Source organism: Mustelus asterias, chromosome 16 (assembly GCF_964213995.1).
Source record: "Mustelus asterias chromosome 16, sMusAst1.hap1.1, whole genome shotgun sequence".
NCBI lineage: Eukaryota > Metazoa > Chordata > Chondrichthyes > Carcharhiniformes > Triakidae > Mustelus > Mustelus asterias.
In genome coordinates, this window is record NC_135816.1 from 8882692 (window position 1) to 8898985 (window position 16294).

The following is a 16294-nucleotide window of genomic DNA, read 5'->3' on the forward strand; positions in this document are numbered from 1 at the left end:
TATGATTGCAACAATATTAGCGTAGTTATAGGGATGATGTGACTCATGTAGGTCAAACAATCTTTTTCGACCCTTATTTACCTAGCTTATTATATTCGAGTTTTCAAGATCCCAATATAGATTCTTTGTTATTGCATTAATATGTCACATTTAACAGTTTCACGCCAATTTCATCTCATTCTTAAACAGTGTAATGTAAGCATATATATGTAATTCAAAGTTAAAAATAAAGTTCATCTATTTGTCACAAGTAGGTTTACATTAATACTGTAATGAAGTTACTGTGAAAACCCCTATTGTCACAGTCCGATGCCTGTTTGGGTACACTGAGGGAGACACATCCTTAGGACTATGGGCGGAAACCAGAACGCCCAGAGGAAACTCACACAGACAGGGGGAGAATGTGCAGACTCCGTACAGACAATGACCCGAGGCTGAAATCGAACCCGGGTCCCTGGAACTGTGAGACAGCAGTGCTAACCACTATGCCAAAGTGCCACTCGACTGTCCAAGTCACCATAAGCATCCAACGGGCCGGCAATGAAATTTTACAGCCTCATCCAATAACTTGTTCAATGCTATGAGGAATAGGGGTCTTCTGATCGCTTGTGTTGGCATTTAAAATAGTAAACTGCGAAGGGAAATTCTCCAAGTGCATTCAGGTACTAATGAACCAAGGTCAATTGTGGAGCTGACCTTACAACAAACCCAATTGCGTCGCTAGTGAAGTTCTCGTCTGCCGCCTTCCTTTCCTAGGAAAGATACCAGATCCAGACGGGTCGCTGTGGTATCATGGAATCTTTTATTTCGCACCATATCGTTTGACTAACAACGCTGACAGTACATGAAAAGAACGATCCTCTCTTTCCGTAATAAAGATCCTCAAAACGAAAAGGTTTAAGGAAAATCATGGGGCAGGGACGGATTTGACAAACGCTGCCAGTAATTCCGCTCTGCCTAAATGTTGTCAAACCTTTAGAATTTAATATTGTTCCTGAAACATGGGCGGTGTGTAGGACTTCAAAAGCAGAAAATCGCTCTTAACTGATTCCGGAGACAGCCAAAGTGCATAATGATGCGTTTCTGGCATGCGAACAATATCTCCATCCGCAGTATAATTTAAAGATTCTTTCAGTGCAGGTCCCGGGTGAAAATCACTGTGAGAATCGTCCAGTCTATAGCAACAACTTGGAGAGTTGTAATCTTTAATAGTATTTCTGTCCTGTTTACACTTCATGCCAATTAACAAAATGATGGTTACAATCTCCACTGCTGCAGATCGGCTATGAGCTGAAGGTGAAACAATGACTGCAGCGTTGTCGTTTTGATCCAGAATGATCACATTCAATGTTGCGCTGCTGCTCAGAGGAGGAACGCCAGCTTCTCGGGCTTGCACTTGAATCTGGAAGTTTTTGACTTGTTCGTAGTCAAAGGAGCGCAGAGAGTCGAATTAAAAGTGAGGTACTTTGACAATGGCAAATCTTAGATACGAGTTTCTGTGAAAGAGTAAGTGATGTAGGAATTCTGATCCAGATCAGGATCGAAGGCAGTCACTGCAAAAATGGAAGCACCAGGAGCATTGTTCTCCATCACATACAGTGTGTCCATGGGGCGAGGAAATCTTGGGGCTTAATCATTTATATCAGAAACAGATATGTCAATGGTATTACTTGTTGATAGCGGAGGAGATTCCGAGTCCCTGGCTAAAATTGTAACATTGTATCAAAGGATGGTTTCACGAACCAACATGTCACTTGTTATTAAATTATAATGGCCACTCTCAGATGATTAAAGTTTAAAGGGAAAGTTCTTTGAGACCTGTATGTTTATTCCAGAATTGCGATCGATTACATTGATCAGAGCTGTCCCGGTCCCGCGAGCAGCATCTTCAGGGACCACGTAAGACAAGGACATTAATAATATCTCAGGTGCGTTATCATTCCCGTCAATTACATTCATCAGAATTTTGGAACGTCCTGCATTTTCCGGTGAACCATTGTCGACAGCAAAAAATCAAGGGAATAACTGCTTGTTTCTTCATAATCAATTCTGCCTTGAACCCTAATCTCTCCTGTTCGCGGATTCAAACTAAACAGTTCTTGCATTTTCTGTGAAACGCGGTTACTGAAAGAATAAGTTACCTCCGCATTCGGGCCTTCGTCTGGATCTGCGGCATGGATTGAAATCACCAATGTTCCTGTGGGTGAATTCTCCACCAGGTTGACCTTGTAGACCTTGCTATCAAACGCAGGCGCATTGTCGTTGCTCCCAAGCACAGTGATGAGAATCTGAGAGGACTCCCTCCGTCAGTGGCCGTCAGCATCAGCTGAAACGATGACTGCCGTTCGCACTCCAATTATTTCTCCAATAACAACTCGACAATTTTACTACCGTCTTCTGCAGTCTCCATGTTTAAGCCGAAGTTCTCCATGTTTAAGCCGAAGTTCTCATTGGGGCTGATGTTGTAAGCGGTGACTGTATTTGTCCCCACGTCTGGATCAAGCGCGCTCTCCAGCGGAAAGCTGGAGCCTGGCAGCATGTTTTCGGGCACTTGTAAGAGAATAGCACTCTCCGGGAAACTGGGCGAATTATCATTTATATCAAGAATCTCCACCTCATCGCGGTATTTCTCCAAAGGCTCTTCCACTACGATCTCGAAAGAAAGGACACAAGCTGGCATCTGCCCACACAGCTGCTCTCTATCTATCCTTTCCTTAGGAAATAAAATGCCGGTTTCTGAATTCACCTCCAAACACTGCCTTTTATCACAGAGGTTAGTCGGAATTTTCGAGCTGACAGCCGCCGAATGTTCAATCCCAAATCTTCGGCGACATTCCCAACAAAAGCGCCAGACTCTATTTCCTGCTGAATACAATAATGAATTTACCCGGAAACCAGATCCGATACAAAAAGAAGGAAAATAAGATTCAACTGTCTGCATTTTAAGGCGGTGGCTCACCATGACTCTGTCATGACCGGTTGTATTTGTAAATATACACCGGCAGTCTGTTAAAATCAAGCTCTTCCCGATCGCATAATCTACAAAATACCTTAATCAGAATGCCGAGCGAATTGACAGAGACCTTTCCAGAAAATGAACGCAGGCAAAGAATGCCTTTCTGTTCCTGTTCTGATTCTGTGCCGGAGGAAGAGCAATAGATCTCTGGTTGGATTTGAGATTGTCATTGGTCCCTGCCTAAGATGACAACCGTTTTTGTCTTAAAGCTGCACAGTTGCTGATGTGAGGGTCTTCAATCCCGTTTATCCTTTTAACAGTGAACAACCAAAATACGCACACAACGACATAAATTAGCAACCTTTTTGCATAGGCCACCGTTGCTTATTTCAAATGCAAGGAGGAATCATCATGATGAAGCTTTCCATTCGCTTTCTCAGCATAAAATCTGCGACAAAACAATTTCAATATTTGTCACGGCAGCACCATATGCATTTTTCCACATATCGCCAGATGATCCGGTTTTGCAAAGGAAAAGGATCCATACACATCAATGTTTTAATGACCGTCTGCTCTTAATTACTTTCAAACTATGATGAGTGTTTCGACAGCTTTCTGTGTTCCAGTTTCCTTTGCCCATGTGCAGAAATTGTAAAGTCTTTTCAATATAACCTTAATTATTCTTGTGCTCAGCATTTCAAGGGAATTTTGAATTCAGTTATTTTCTGACTAACAAAATGGATGATTTCCCAAATAAAAATCGACAAGGTGTGTGAATTATGTGAGCGGGTTTTGGATACTCCATGTATCACTGGCTTCTGGCTCCAGTTACCCTTGTCACGATTATTAACAGGAGGCGATTTGGGAATCTGAAATACTGGAAAAGAATAGACATTTGGAATAAATGGCGACAGAAACGGCAAAATAATATAAAATAATACGTGAATCATTGCTACGACTGTGCAGGTCAGGTGTGTAACAATGAATATTTGATTTTAAAAAATCTTTGAAAGTCAATCTGAAACAAATGCTCAGACAAACAACCACCATTCTATCTCGCAATAATGCTCGAATATTTTAATGTATCCATGATGTGGAGATGCCGGCGTTGGACTGGGGTGGGTACAGTACGAAGTCTCACAACACCAGGTCCAACAAGTTTATTTGGAATCACGAGCTTTCGGAACGCTGCTCCTTCATCAGGTGAGTGATGTAGTGCTCAGAATGCATTTTCTTCTAAATGCAACATAATTCTGATGCTGGTGATTGACACACATTTCCTCCATTTGCCTGCTGGTTATTTTGATTAAACAATAAGGTTTTTAAATATATTTATTAGTGTCACAAGTAGGCTTACATTAACACTGGAATGAAGCCACTTGTGAAAATCCCCTAGTCGTCACACTCCGGCACCTGTTCAGGTACACTGAGGGAGAATATAGCATGGCCAATGCACCTAACCAGAACGTCTTTCGGGCTGTGGGAGGAAACTGGAGCACCCAGAGCAAACGTACGCAGACACAGGGAGGACGTGCAAACTCACACAGACAGTAACCGAAGCCAGGAATCAAACCCGGGTCCCTGGCACTGTGAGGCAACAGTGATAGCCAGTGTACCACCCAATCGCTCATTCAAGCTGTTTTCAGTGGGTCCGACACTGGAATGTTCTGAATGTGTTCATTATTTACGAACTACTGCGACAGATCATAATTTGTAGATTCTGGATATGTTTATGCCTGGTTACAGACTATGACAATCATATACTAACAAAAAAGAGGGCACAAAGCGCATAACCATAACCAGAATGAGATACCAAATAAGATTACTGAAAATGCAATTCCAGGGTCCAAAATTGTGGTTTTAAATAAATATATTATTCTGCATTAAACTGACAGAACTGTAAACTAAAATAAAGTAATTTTAACGGGAATTGGCGATTCATTTTATCTAGAGCAGCAGAATTAATTTTATTGTTCGGTAAATGAACATTGAAATTGAAACTGGGATTCCCAGTGAAATTTCAAGCTTCACTCATCCTCAGAGAAACTCAATCCCATTTCACAACTGTCACTTGCTTAAAATCATTTCTGATAGGAATCTTGAAATGTTCCCTCTAATGTTGGTCGCTCTCTGTTACTTGGCTGGTTTGATTAATATCACCCTTTGTGAATTTTGATTTCTCTCATAATACCTTCTCGATGCACTGTGAACGTTCGGCTTCTGTAAGTACTTATCATTTCACACTTTGCATAATACCAGTCTGGGGACCATCCTGTCTCGTACCAATCAGCAAATGTTCAGTACTCTCAAACAATATTCATCTATTGGCCACTCAGATGAGACACCACGCTACTTAATATGAATGTGTTAACACATCCACAAACGTAATAATCATGTGAATGTCCCCCCAACTGTCAAGTACATATGCAGCTATGTTACAAGTTACGAATCGTGCATCCGATCCAGTGGACTAAAATGATTCCCAGTGAGGAGACTCGTGTGGTGCATAATCACCTATATGGACCTATTGGACCACAAGCCCTGGATCTGTGTTGTTCATTCTACGTACATTATACCATTCACTGAAACCTATGATTGCAACAATATTAGCGTAGTTATAGGGATGGTGTGACTCATGTAGGTCAAGTAGTCTTTTTTGACCCTTACTTCCTATCTAGCTTATTATATTCCAATTTGCAGGATCCCAGGTATATGTTCTTCTTCATCAGATTAATATTGCTATTAATATTACTATGAGATTAACATTAAGATACACTTAGTAATTTTGCACCAATTTCACCTCATTCTTAAACAAAGTTCGATTATTTGTCACAAGTAGGTGTACATTAATATTATAATGAGGTTACTGTGAAAATCCCCAAGTCGCCACACTCCGGCACCTATTTGGATACACTGAGGGAGAATTTAGTAGCACAACTTTAAATTGTGGGAGGAAACCAGAACACCCAGAGAAAATCCACGCAGACACGGGGAGAATGTGCAGACACAACACAGTAACCCAAGGGTGAAATCGTACCCGGGTCCCTGGCACAGTGAGGCAGCAGTGTTAACCACTGTGCCACCTGTCACTCATATTGCCCAAGTGACCATAAGAATGCATTTGGCCGGCTGTGAAATTTTACAGCCTCACCTGTTAACTTGTTCAACACTATGAGGGAATAGTGGTCTTCTGATCGCTTGGCATTTAAAACAGCAAACCGTGAAAGGAAATTCTCCAAGTGCATTTAGATGCTAATGCCCCAAGGTCAATTCCGGAGCTGACCTTTTGTGACCCAACTATGTAGCTAGTGAAGATCTCGTCTACCGCCTTCCATTCCTAGCTAAAAGGTACCAAATCCAGACAGATCGCTGTTGTATCATGGAACCTTTTATTTTGCTCCAAATCATTTGATTAACAACACTGACAGCTGCATAATAAGAACGATCCACTCTTTCCATAATAGAGATCCTCAAAACGAAAAGGTTTCCGGGAAATCATGGGGCAGGGACGTATTTAACAAACGCTGCCAGTAATTCCGCTCTGCCTCAATATTGTCAAACATTTAGAATTTAACATTGTTCCTGAAACAGGGGCGGTGTGTACGGCTTCAAATACAGAAAATCACTCTTAGCTGATTCCGGAGACAGGCAAACTGCATAATGATGCGTTTCAGGCATGCGAACAATATCTCCAGCCGCAGTATAATTTAAAGATTCTTTCAGTGTGGGTCTCGGGTGAAAATCACTTTGAGAATCGTCCAGTCTATAGCAACAACTTGGCGAGTTGTAATCTTCAATAGTATTTCTGTCCTGTTTACACTTGATGCCAATCAACAAAATGATGGTTACAAAAAATATAAAGGAAGTTGAGCCCAAAATCACAATTAAATAAAGATGTATATCAGAGTCATATAAGGTATTTGTCACTAAGTTACGACGTTCTGAGTAAATTTCAGTAATATTGCCCAGGATTGAAAAGTTGATTGTAACCGTGCTGGAGAGACTCGGCTGTCCATTATCCTTCACCAAGATGACCAGAGTTTGAGTGATGGCATCCGGCTCCAAGATGCCTCGGGCTGTTCTGATTTCCCCAGAGTTCAGTCCCACGCTGAACAAACTCGGATCAGTGGCCTTCAGCACTTGATAGTGGAGCCGTGCGTTCTGACCAGAATCAGCATCAGTTGCGATTATCTTGGTGACCAAGTAGCCCTGAGCCGCTGACTGAGGCACAATCTCCACTGCTGCTGATCCGCTCTGTGCTGAAGGTGAAATAATGACTGGAGCGTTGTCATTTTGATCCAGGATGATCACATTCAATGTTGCGCTGCTGCTCAGAGGAGGAACACCAGCGTCTCGGGCTTGCACTTGAATCTGGAAGTTTTTGACTTGCTCGTAGTCAAAAGAGCGCAGTGCGTAAATGGTGCCGTTCATCGAATTAAGAGTGAGGTAATTTGACGATGGCAAATCTCGGATGCGAGTTTCTGTGAAAGAGTAAGTGATGTAGGAATTCTGATCAAGATCAGGATCGAAGGCAGTCACCGCGAAAATGGAAGCACCAGGAGCGTTGTTCTCCATCACATACACTGTGTCCATGGGGCGAGGAAATCTTGGGGCGTTATCGTTTATATCAGAGACGGATATTTTGATGGTTTTATTTGTTGATAGCGGAGGAGATCCCGAGTCCCTGGCTAAAATTGCAATGTTGTATAAAGGGGTGGTTTCACGATCCAACATGCCACTGTTTATTAATTTATAATGACCACGCGAAGATGTTTGCAATTTAAAGGGAACGTTCTTTGGGATCTCACAGTTCACCTCTCCGTTTTTTCCGGAATCACGATCGATTACATTGATCAGAGCTGTCACAGTCCCGGGAGCAGTATCTTCCCGGACCACGTGAGACAAGGACTTTAATAATATCTCAGGTGCGTTGTCATTCACGTCAATTACATTAATCAGAACTTTGGAACGTCCTGCATTTGCCGGTGAACCATTGTCGACAGCTTGAACATCAAGTGAGTAACTGCTTGCTTCTTCATAGTCGATTCTGCCTTGAACTCGAATCTCTCCTGTTCGCGGATCCAAACTAAACAGTTCTTGCATTTTCTGTGAAACGCGGTGACTGAAAGAATAAGTTACCTCCGCATTCTGGCCTTCGTCTGGATCAGCGGCATGGACTGAAACTACCAAGGTTCCTGTGGGTGAATTCTCCACCAGGTTGACCTTGGAGACCTTGTTATCGAACGCAGGCGCATTGTCGTTGCTGTCCAGCACAGTGATGAGAATCTGGGCGCTGCCAGATCTGGGAGGACTCCCTCCGTCAGTGGCCGCCAGCATCAGCTGAAACGATGACTGTCGTTCGCGGTCCAATGATTTCTCCAATAACAACTCGACAATTTTACTACCGTCTTCTGCAGTCTCCACTTTTAGACCGAAGTTCTCATTGGGGCTGATGTTGTAACCGGTGACTGTATTTGTCCCCACGTCTGGATCAAGCGCGCTCTCTAGCGGAAAGCTGGAGCCTGGCGCCATGCTTTCGACCATTTGTAAGAGAATGGCACTCTCCGGGAAAGTGGGCGAATTATCATTTATATCAAGAATCTCCACCTCACCGCGATACATCTCCAATGGTTCTTCCATTACGATCTCGAAAGATAAGAGACAAAGTGACATCGGACCACACAGCTGCTCTCTATCTATCCTTTCCTTAGCAAATAAAATGCCGGTTTCTGAATTCACCTCCAAACACTGCCTTTTATCAGCAGAGGTTAGTTGGAATTTTCGAGCTGACAGCCTCCGAATGTTCAGTCCCAAATCTTCGGCGACATTCCCAACAAAAGCGCCAGAGTCCATTTCTTCACGAATAGAATAATGAATTTTCCCGAATGCCAGATCCGATACAAAAAGAAGGAAAATTATTTCAAATTGCGTTCGTCTGAATTTTAAGGCGTTGGTTAACCGTGGCTCTGCCATTGCCTGTTATATTTGGAGACGTGCAAAAATAAACCGGCAGTCTGTTAAGATCAAGCACTTCCCGATCGCATCATCTACAAAATACCTGAAGTGCAGAAACCGAGTGAATTGACAGAGACCTTTTCACAAAATGAACGCAGGCAATGGTTGCCTTTCTGTTCCTGTGTGGTTCTGTGCCGGAGGAGGAGCAATAGATCTCTGGTTGGATTTCAGATCCTAATTGGTCTACAGCGACGCTGCGAGTCCCTGCCTTTGATTGCACCTTTTTTTTCTTAAAGCGGCACAGTTGCTGATGTGAGAGTCTTCAATTCCGTTTATCCTTTTAACAGTGTACAACCAAAATACGCACTCAGCGACATAAATTTCCCATCAGCAGCCTTTCTGTATCGGCAATCACTGTTCATTTCAAATGCAATGGTTTACAATGTTGAGTCTTTCCATTCATTTCCTCAGCATATAAACTGCGACAAGACAATTTCAATATTTGTCACGGGAGTATCATATGTATTTTCCACGAAACACCAGATGACCCTGTTTTATGAAGAAAAAGGTTCCATACCCATCTGTGGGCGACACGGTAGCACAGTGGTTAGCACTGCTGCTTCACAGCTCCAGGGTCCTGGGTTCGATTCCCGGCTCGGGTCACTGTCTGTGTGGAGTTTGCACATTCTCCTCGTGTCTGCGTGGGTTTCCTCCGGGTGCTCCGGTTTCCTCCCACAGTCCAAAGATGTGCAGGTTAGGTTGATTGGCCAGGTTAAAAATTGCCCCTTAGAGTCCTGAGATGCGTAGGTTAGAGGGATTAGCGGGTAAATATGTGAGGGTAGGGCCTGGGTGGGATTGTGGTCGGTGCAGACTCGATGGGCCGAATGGCCTCCTTCTGCACTGTAGGGTTTCTATGATTTCTATGATCATTGTATCAATGACCGTCTTCTCTTAATTATTTTCAAACTATGATGAGTTTTCAACTGCTTTCGTAAAGTACATTTAAATGCTGTCAGTATCCTTTATCCAGATGCAAAAATGTAATCGTCTTCTGAATGTAACCTTAATTATTTTTGACCAAAGCACTTTAACATTATTTGGAAAACATTTATCTGTAAACCAATCTCCTAGGGGGCTGCTTGGAGTCCTGGACTGGTCAGTATTTTAAAACTCTGCGACCAGCCCGAACGAGTACGCCACTACAGTAACTGACTTCATTAGTAAGTGCGTAGAAGACTGTGTGCCAAAGAAGTAAATCCGTGTGTTCCCCAACCAAATACCATGGACGAACGGGGATATCCACTGCTTGCTGAAGTCCAGATCTGAGGTGTTCAACTCAGGCGATACTGACCTATATAAGAAAGCCAGATACGATCTAAGAAGATCCATCAAAGATGCCAAAAGACAGTACGGGACCAAGCTAGAATCCCATGCTAGCCACACCGAGCCTCGCCAACTATGGCAAGACCTGCAAGACATAACAGGCTACAAGATGAAGGCATGAAAAATCGCCGGATCCAAAGCACCCCTCCCTGATGACCTCAATGCATTCTACGCCCATTTTGAGCAAGAGGTCAGTGAGAGCATGCCCTCCACCCTGGAAGCCCTGGATCAACCTGTATCTGGGGTCACAATTGCAGATGTCAGAGCACCTTCTCGAAGGTCAACCCACAGAAAGCAACTGGCCTGGATGGGGTACCCGGACGAGCACTCAAATCTACGTGGATCAGCTGGCGGGGATATTCACAGACATCTTCAACCTCTCTTTACAACAATCTGAGGTCCTTATCTGCTTCAAGAAGACGACTATCATCCCAGTACCTAAGAAAAACCAAGCAGCGTGCCTTAATGACTATTTGCCAGGGTCTCTGACATCCATCATTATGAAGTGCTTCGAAAGGCTAGTCATGGTATGAATCAATTCCAGCCTCCCAGACTACCTGAATCCACGACAGTTTGCCTACCGCTGCAACAGGTCCACAGCAGATGCCATCTCCCTGGCCCTGCACTAAACCCTGGAACACCTAGATAACAAGGTCACCTATGTCAGACTCCTATTTATTGACTATACCTCAGCCTCCAGCACTATTATTTCCACGAAACCCATTTCCAAACTCTGTGGCCTGGGCCTCGGCACCTCCCTATCGTGACTGGATCCTGAACTTCCTTACTCACAGACCATAATCAATAAGGATAGGCAACAACACCTCCTCCACGATCATCCTCAACACGGCTGTTTCTCAGCCCCCTACTGTACTCCTTATACATCTATGATTGTGTGACCAAATTCCTCTCCAATTCGATTTTCAGGTTTGCTGATGACACCACCATAGTGGGTCGGATCTCAAACAATAATTGGACAGAGTATAGGAATGAGATAGAGAATCTGGTGAATTGGTGCAGCAACAATAATCTCTCCCTCAATGTCAACAAAATGAAGGAGATTGTCATCGACTTCTGGAAGCATAGAGGAGAGCATGCCCCTGTCTACATCAACGGGGACGAAGTAGAAAGTGTCGAAGAGCTTCAAGTGTTTAGGTTTCCAACTCACCAACAATCTGTCCTGGTCCCTCCATGCCGACACTGTAGTTAAGAAAGCCCATCAATGTCTCTACATTCTCAGAAGACTAAAGAAATTTGGCATTTCAGCTACGATTCTCACCAACCTTTACAGATGCACCATAGAAAGCATTCGTCCTGGTTGTATCACAGCTTGGCATGGCTCCTGCTTGCCCAATCCATCACGCAAACCAGCCTCCCATCTATTGACTCTGTCCACACTTCCCGCTGCCTCAGCAAAGCAGCCAGAAAAATTAAGGACCCATACATCCACGACATTCTCTCTTCCACCTTCTTCCGTCGGGAAAAACATACAAAAGTCTGAGGTCATGTACCAACTGCTTCAAGAACAGCTTCTTCCCTGCTGCTGTCAGACTTTTGAATGGACTTACCTTGCATTAAGTTGATCTTTCTCTGCACCCTAGTTGTGACTGTAACACCACATTCTGCACTCTCCCATTTCCTTCCCAATGAATGGTATGTTTTGTCTGTATAGCACGCAAGAGTCAATACTTTTCACTGTATGTTAATACATGTGACAATAATAAATCAAATCAAAATCAAATCAAATCAATAAGAAGTATGATTTTGCAAACAGAAATCTACAAGATATGTCAAGTATCTGAGCCAATTTCAAATGCCTCATGTATTCGCTGGTTTATAGCTCCAGTTAGCCTTGTCATGATTATTAACAGCAGGGGAAACAGGTAACTGAAATATTGGAAATGATTAAACATTTGGAATTAGTGACGATGGATATGCAAAAAAAAGAGGGAATATGAAACAAGGTAACCAAAACAAATGCTAAGATAAGCAATTAAGACATTTCATGTCGCAATTGTGCTCGGAATGCATTCCATCCTAAAAGAAATTTGATTTTGATGTTGGTGAATGAGTCATTGGCACATATTTGTCACATTTTCCTGCTGGCTATATTGGTTTTAATATTAACCAAATTGTGTTTAATGGGTCGGCATTCCACTTGATTCTTACAGAGGAGTATTCTGAATGTATTGATCACTTACGAACTATTGCAACTGTCGACAATTTGGAGATTCTGGATTTGTTTATGCCTGATCACAACCAATGAGAATTATAAACTAACAATAAAGAGAGCGCAAAGAGCGCAAACATAACGGGAATGAGATTCAAATTAAGATTACGAAAAATGCAACTCCAGGGTCCAAAATTGTGGTTTTATATAAAAATTATTCGCTCTCATCTTTGTCACCCTCTGTTACTTGTCTGCTTTGATTAAAGTCACCCTCTGCTTTTGTAAATGTTGTGCTTTCTCAAATTACCTTCTCTGTGCACTGTGAACGTTCAACTTCTGTAATCATTCATCATTTCACAGCTTGCCTAATACCAGTCAAGTGACCACTTGCAGTCAAGTGACCACTCCTTCTGGCAGCAATCCGCAAAAGTTCACTACCCTCAAAAATGTTCATTTATTGACCACTGAAATTGAGACACCATGCTACGCAATATGAATGTCTTAACAGCTCCACGAACGTCATAATCAGGCAAACGTCCCACCAACTGTCTACTTCTGTGCCCTGCAACCTGAGAACTGCTCAAGCCACTGAATGGACCGTACAGCAGCCTCAGGCAAGGATAGAGGAGGGGCGCGGCGGGGTGGGGGGGGGGGGGGAGTTCTGCTTTCTAATCAACACTTCTTGGTGCACAGACGTAGCAATAGTGCCAAGTTTCTGCTCCCGGACCTAGAATACCTGACTGTGAAATGTGGCCCCCACTTCTTCCGTGGGATTCAACTCTGTTGTCCTGACAGCAGTTTACATTCCAGCCCATGCGGACGTGAAGACTGCACTGGACGAAATATATACCACCACAAATAGCGTTGAAACAAAACACTCCTAAGCCTTGTTCATAGTGGTCGGGGACTTCAATCAGCCAAGCTCAAGAGTGTCCTGCCAAGACAGCACCAACATGTCTCCTGCTTCACCAGAGGAGCAAACATTCTAAATCATTGCTACACAAACATAAAACACTTTGGCAAATCAGACCACAAGACTGTGCTCCTGCTCCCAGCTTACAAGAAAAAACTGAAACGGGAGACACCGATAAAGAAAGTCGTGTAATGTTGAGAAATCGAACGATCTCCGATGGGGCTGCTTCAAGTCATTGGACTGGTCAATATTTATAAACTCAGTGACCAACCTGAACAAGTCTGCCACTACAGTACCTGACTTTCTTAGTAAGTGTGTAGAAGACAATGTGCCAAATAAGAAAATCTGTATGTTTCCTAACTGTAAACTATGGATGAACAGCGATATCCACTGCTTGCTGAAGTCCTTGTGTGAGGCGTTTAATTCAGGTGACTCTGACTTATACAAGAAATACAGATGCAGAGATGCATCAAAGAAGCCAAAAGTCAGATTGGACCAAGCTAGAGACCCAGTCGAGCCAGACAGGCTCCCACTGACTATGACAAGGCGTGCGAGACGTCTACAAGATGAAGGCATGTAGAATCGCCAGCACCAATGCACCCCTCCCCGATGAGTTCAATGAACTCTATGCCCGTTTTGGGCAAGAGGTCAGCGAGTGCACGCCTTCCACCCTGGAAGCCTTGGCTGAACCATCGCAGACATCACGTCAGCCGTCTTGAAACTCAACCCATGGAAAGCGACTGGCCCAGATGGGGTACCTGGAGGAGCACCATTATTCCAACAAAGCCCATCTCCACATTTCGTGGAGAAATTGCAAATCATAAGACCTTAAGACCATAAAACATAGGAAAAGATTGGACCATTCGGTCCATCAAGTCTGCTCCGCCATTCAATCATGGCTGATATGATTCTCATCCCCATTCTCCTGCCTTCTCACCATAACCCTTGATCCCTTTATTGATCAAGGACCTATCCATCTCTGCCTTAAAGACACTCAATGACCTTGGCTCTACCCTCTGGCTGAATAAATTCCTCCTCACCTCAGTTTAAAAGGAGCATCCCTTCACTGAGGTTGTGCTGCCGAGTTCTAGTCTCTTGCACTACTGGAAACATCTCTCCACGTCCACTCTAACGGGGCCTCTCAGTATTCTGTAAGTTTCAATTAGATACCCCCTAATCCTTCTAAATTCCATCGCGTATAGACCCAGACTCCTCAACCATTCCTCATATGACAAATGCAGCAGGGCAGCATGGTGGCATAGTGATGAGCACTGCTGCATCACAGCGCCAGGGACCCTGGTTTGATTCCCGGCTTGGTTCACTGTCTGTGTGGAGTTTGCACATTCTCCCCGTGTCTGCGTGGGTTTCCTCCAGCTGCTCCAGTTTCCTCCCACAGTCCTAGGATCTGTGACTTAGGTGGATTGGCCATAATAAATTGCCCCTTCGGGTCAGGTGGGCTAGCTCGGGTAAGTGCATGAGGTTATGGGAATAGGGCCTGGGCGGGACTGTGGTCAGTGCAGATTGATGGGCCAAATGGTCTCCTTCTGCACTGTAGGATTCTATGATCCACCTCCCTTCTGTGAAACCCTTCGTTCCTGGGATCATTCTTGTGAACCTCTTCTGGACCCCCTCGAAGGCCAGTACATCAATCCTTAGGTATGTGGCACAAAACTACTCACAGCGAGCCTTCTGGCCAGAATCTTCCCAAAATATAGACAGCGCTGGTTCAGGCAAGAAAACTAGTGTGAAGCTCGCAGGATGCACAGGTGACTTTTCTCGCTGTAGCAGGCTCGCAGAATCACAGAATCACAGAATACTACAGTGCAGAAGGAGACCATTTGTCCCATCAAGTCTGGACCGACGCAGGAAAGGCCCTGACCTGCCCACCTAATCCCACTTTTCAGCACTTGGCCCATAACCTTGAATGCTATGGCGTGCCACGTACTCATCCAGGTACTTCTTAAAGGATGCGAGGCATCCTGCCTCCACCCCTCTCCCGGCAGTGCATTCCATACCGTCACCACCCCCTGAGGAAAAATGTTTTTCCTCAAATCCCCCTAAACCTCCCACCCCTCACATTTAACTTGTGTCCTCTCGTAACTGACCCTTCACCTAAAGGGAACAGCTGTTCCCTATCCACACTGTCCATCCATGCCCCTCATAATCTTGAACACCTCAACCAGGTCGTCCCTCAGTCTTCTCTGCTCCAGAGAAAACAACCGAAGCCTATCCAACCTCTCTTTATAATTTAAATGTTCCATCTCAGGCAACCCATCCTGGTGAATCTCCTCTGCACCTTCTCCAGTGCGTTCACATCCTTCCTATAATGTGGCAACCAGAACTGCACACAGTACTCCAACTGTGGCCTCAGCAAAATTCTATACAACTCCATCATGACCTCTCAGCTTTTGTAATCTAGACCCCGATTGCTAAAGGCGAGTGTGCCATGTGCCTTTTTCACCACCCTATTAACCTGCCTTTCTGTCTTCAGAGATCTATGGACAAACATGCCAATGTCCCTTTGTTCTTCAGAACTTCCCAGTGTCAAACCTTATATAGTATATTTCCACGTCAAATTACTCTTTCCAAAGTGCATCACCTCACACTTTTTAGGGTTAAATTCCATCTACCACTTATCTGCCCATTTGACCATCTCGTCTGTATAAACCTGCAATCCAAGACACTCAACCTCACTGTTAACCACCCGGCCAATCTTTTATATCAAATGGTCCTGACGACGTAAACCTGCTCCCGATCGATTGATTCTGCCTACACTTTGCGGTGCCTTGGAAAAGCAGCCAGGATAATCAAGGAACCCACCCACACCGGACATACTCTCTTCCATGTTCTTCCGTCAGGAAAAAGATACGAAAGTCTGAAGTCACGTATCAACCTACTCAAGAACAGCTTCTGCCCT

The 16294-nt window shown here is 44.0% G+C and overlaps 2 pseudogenes; both read right to left on the bottom strand.

Moving 5' to 3' along the window:
* Positions 1-1958: 1958 nt before the first annotated feature.
* LOC144505610 (protocadherin-10 pseudogene) lies at positions 1959-5464 on the bottom strand (annotated as a pseudogene).
* Positions 5465-6431: 967 nt separating this feature from the next.
* Positions 6432-9037, bottom strand: LOC144505442 (protocadherin gamma-A7 pseudogene; annotated as a pseudogene).
* Between the last annotated feature and the right edge of the window lie 7257 nt (positions 9038-16294).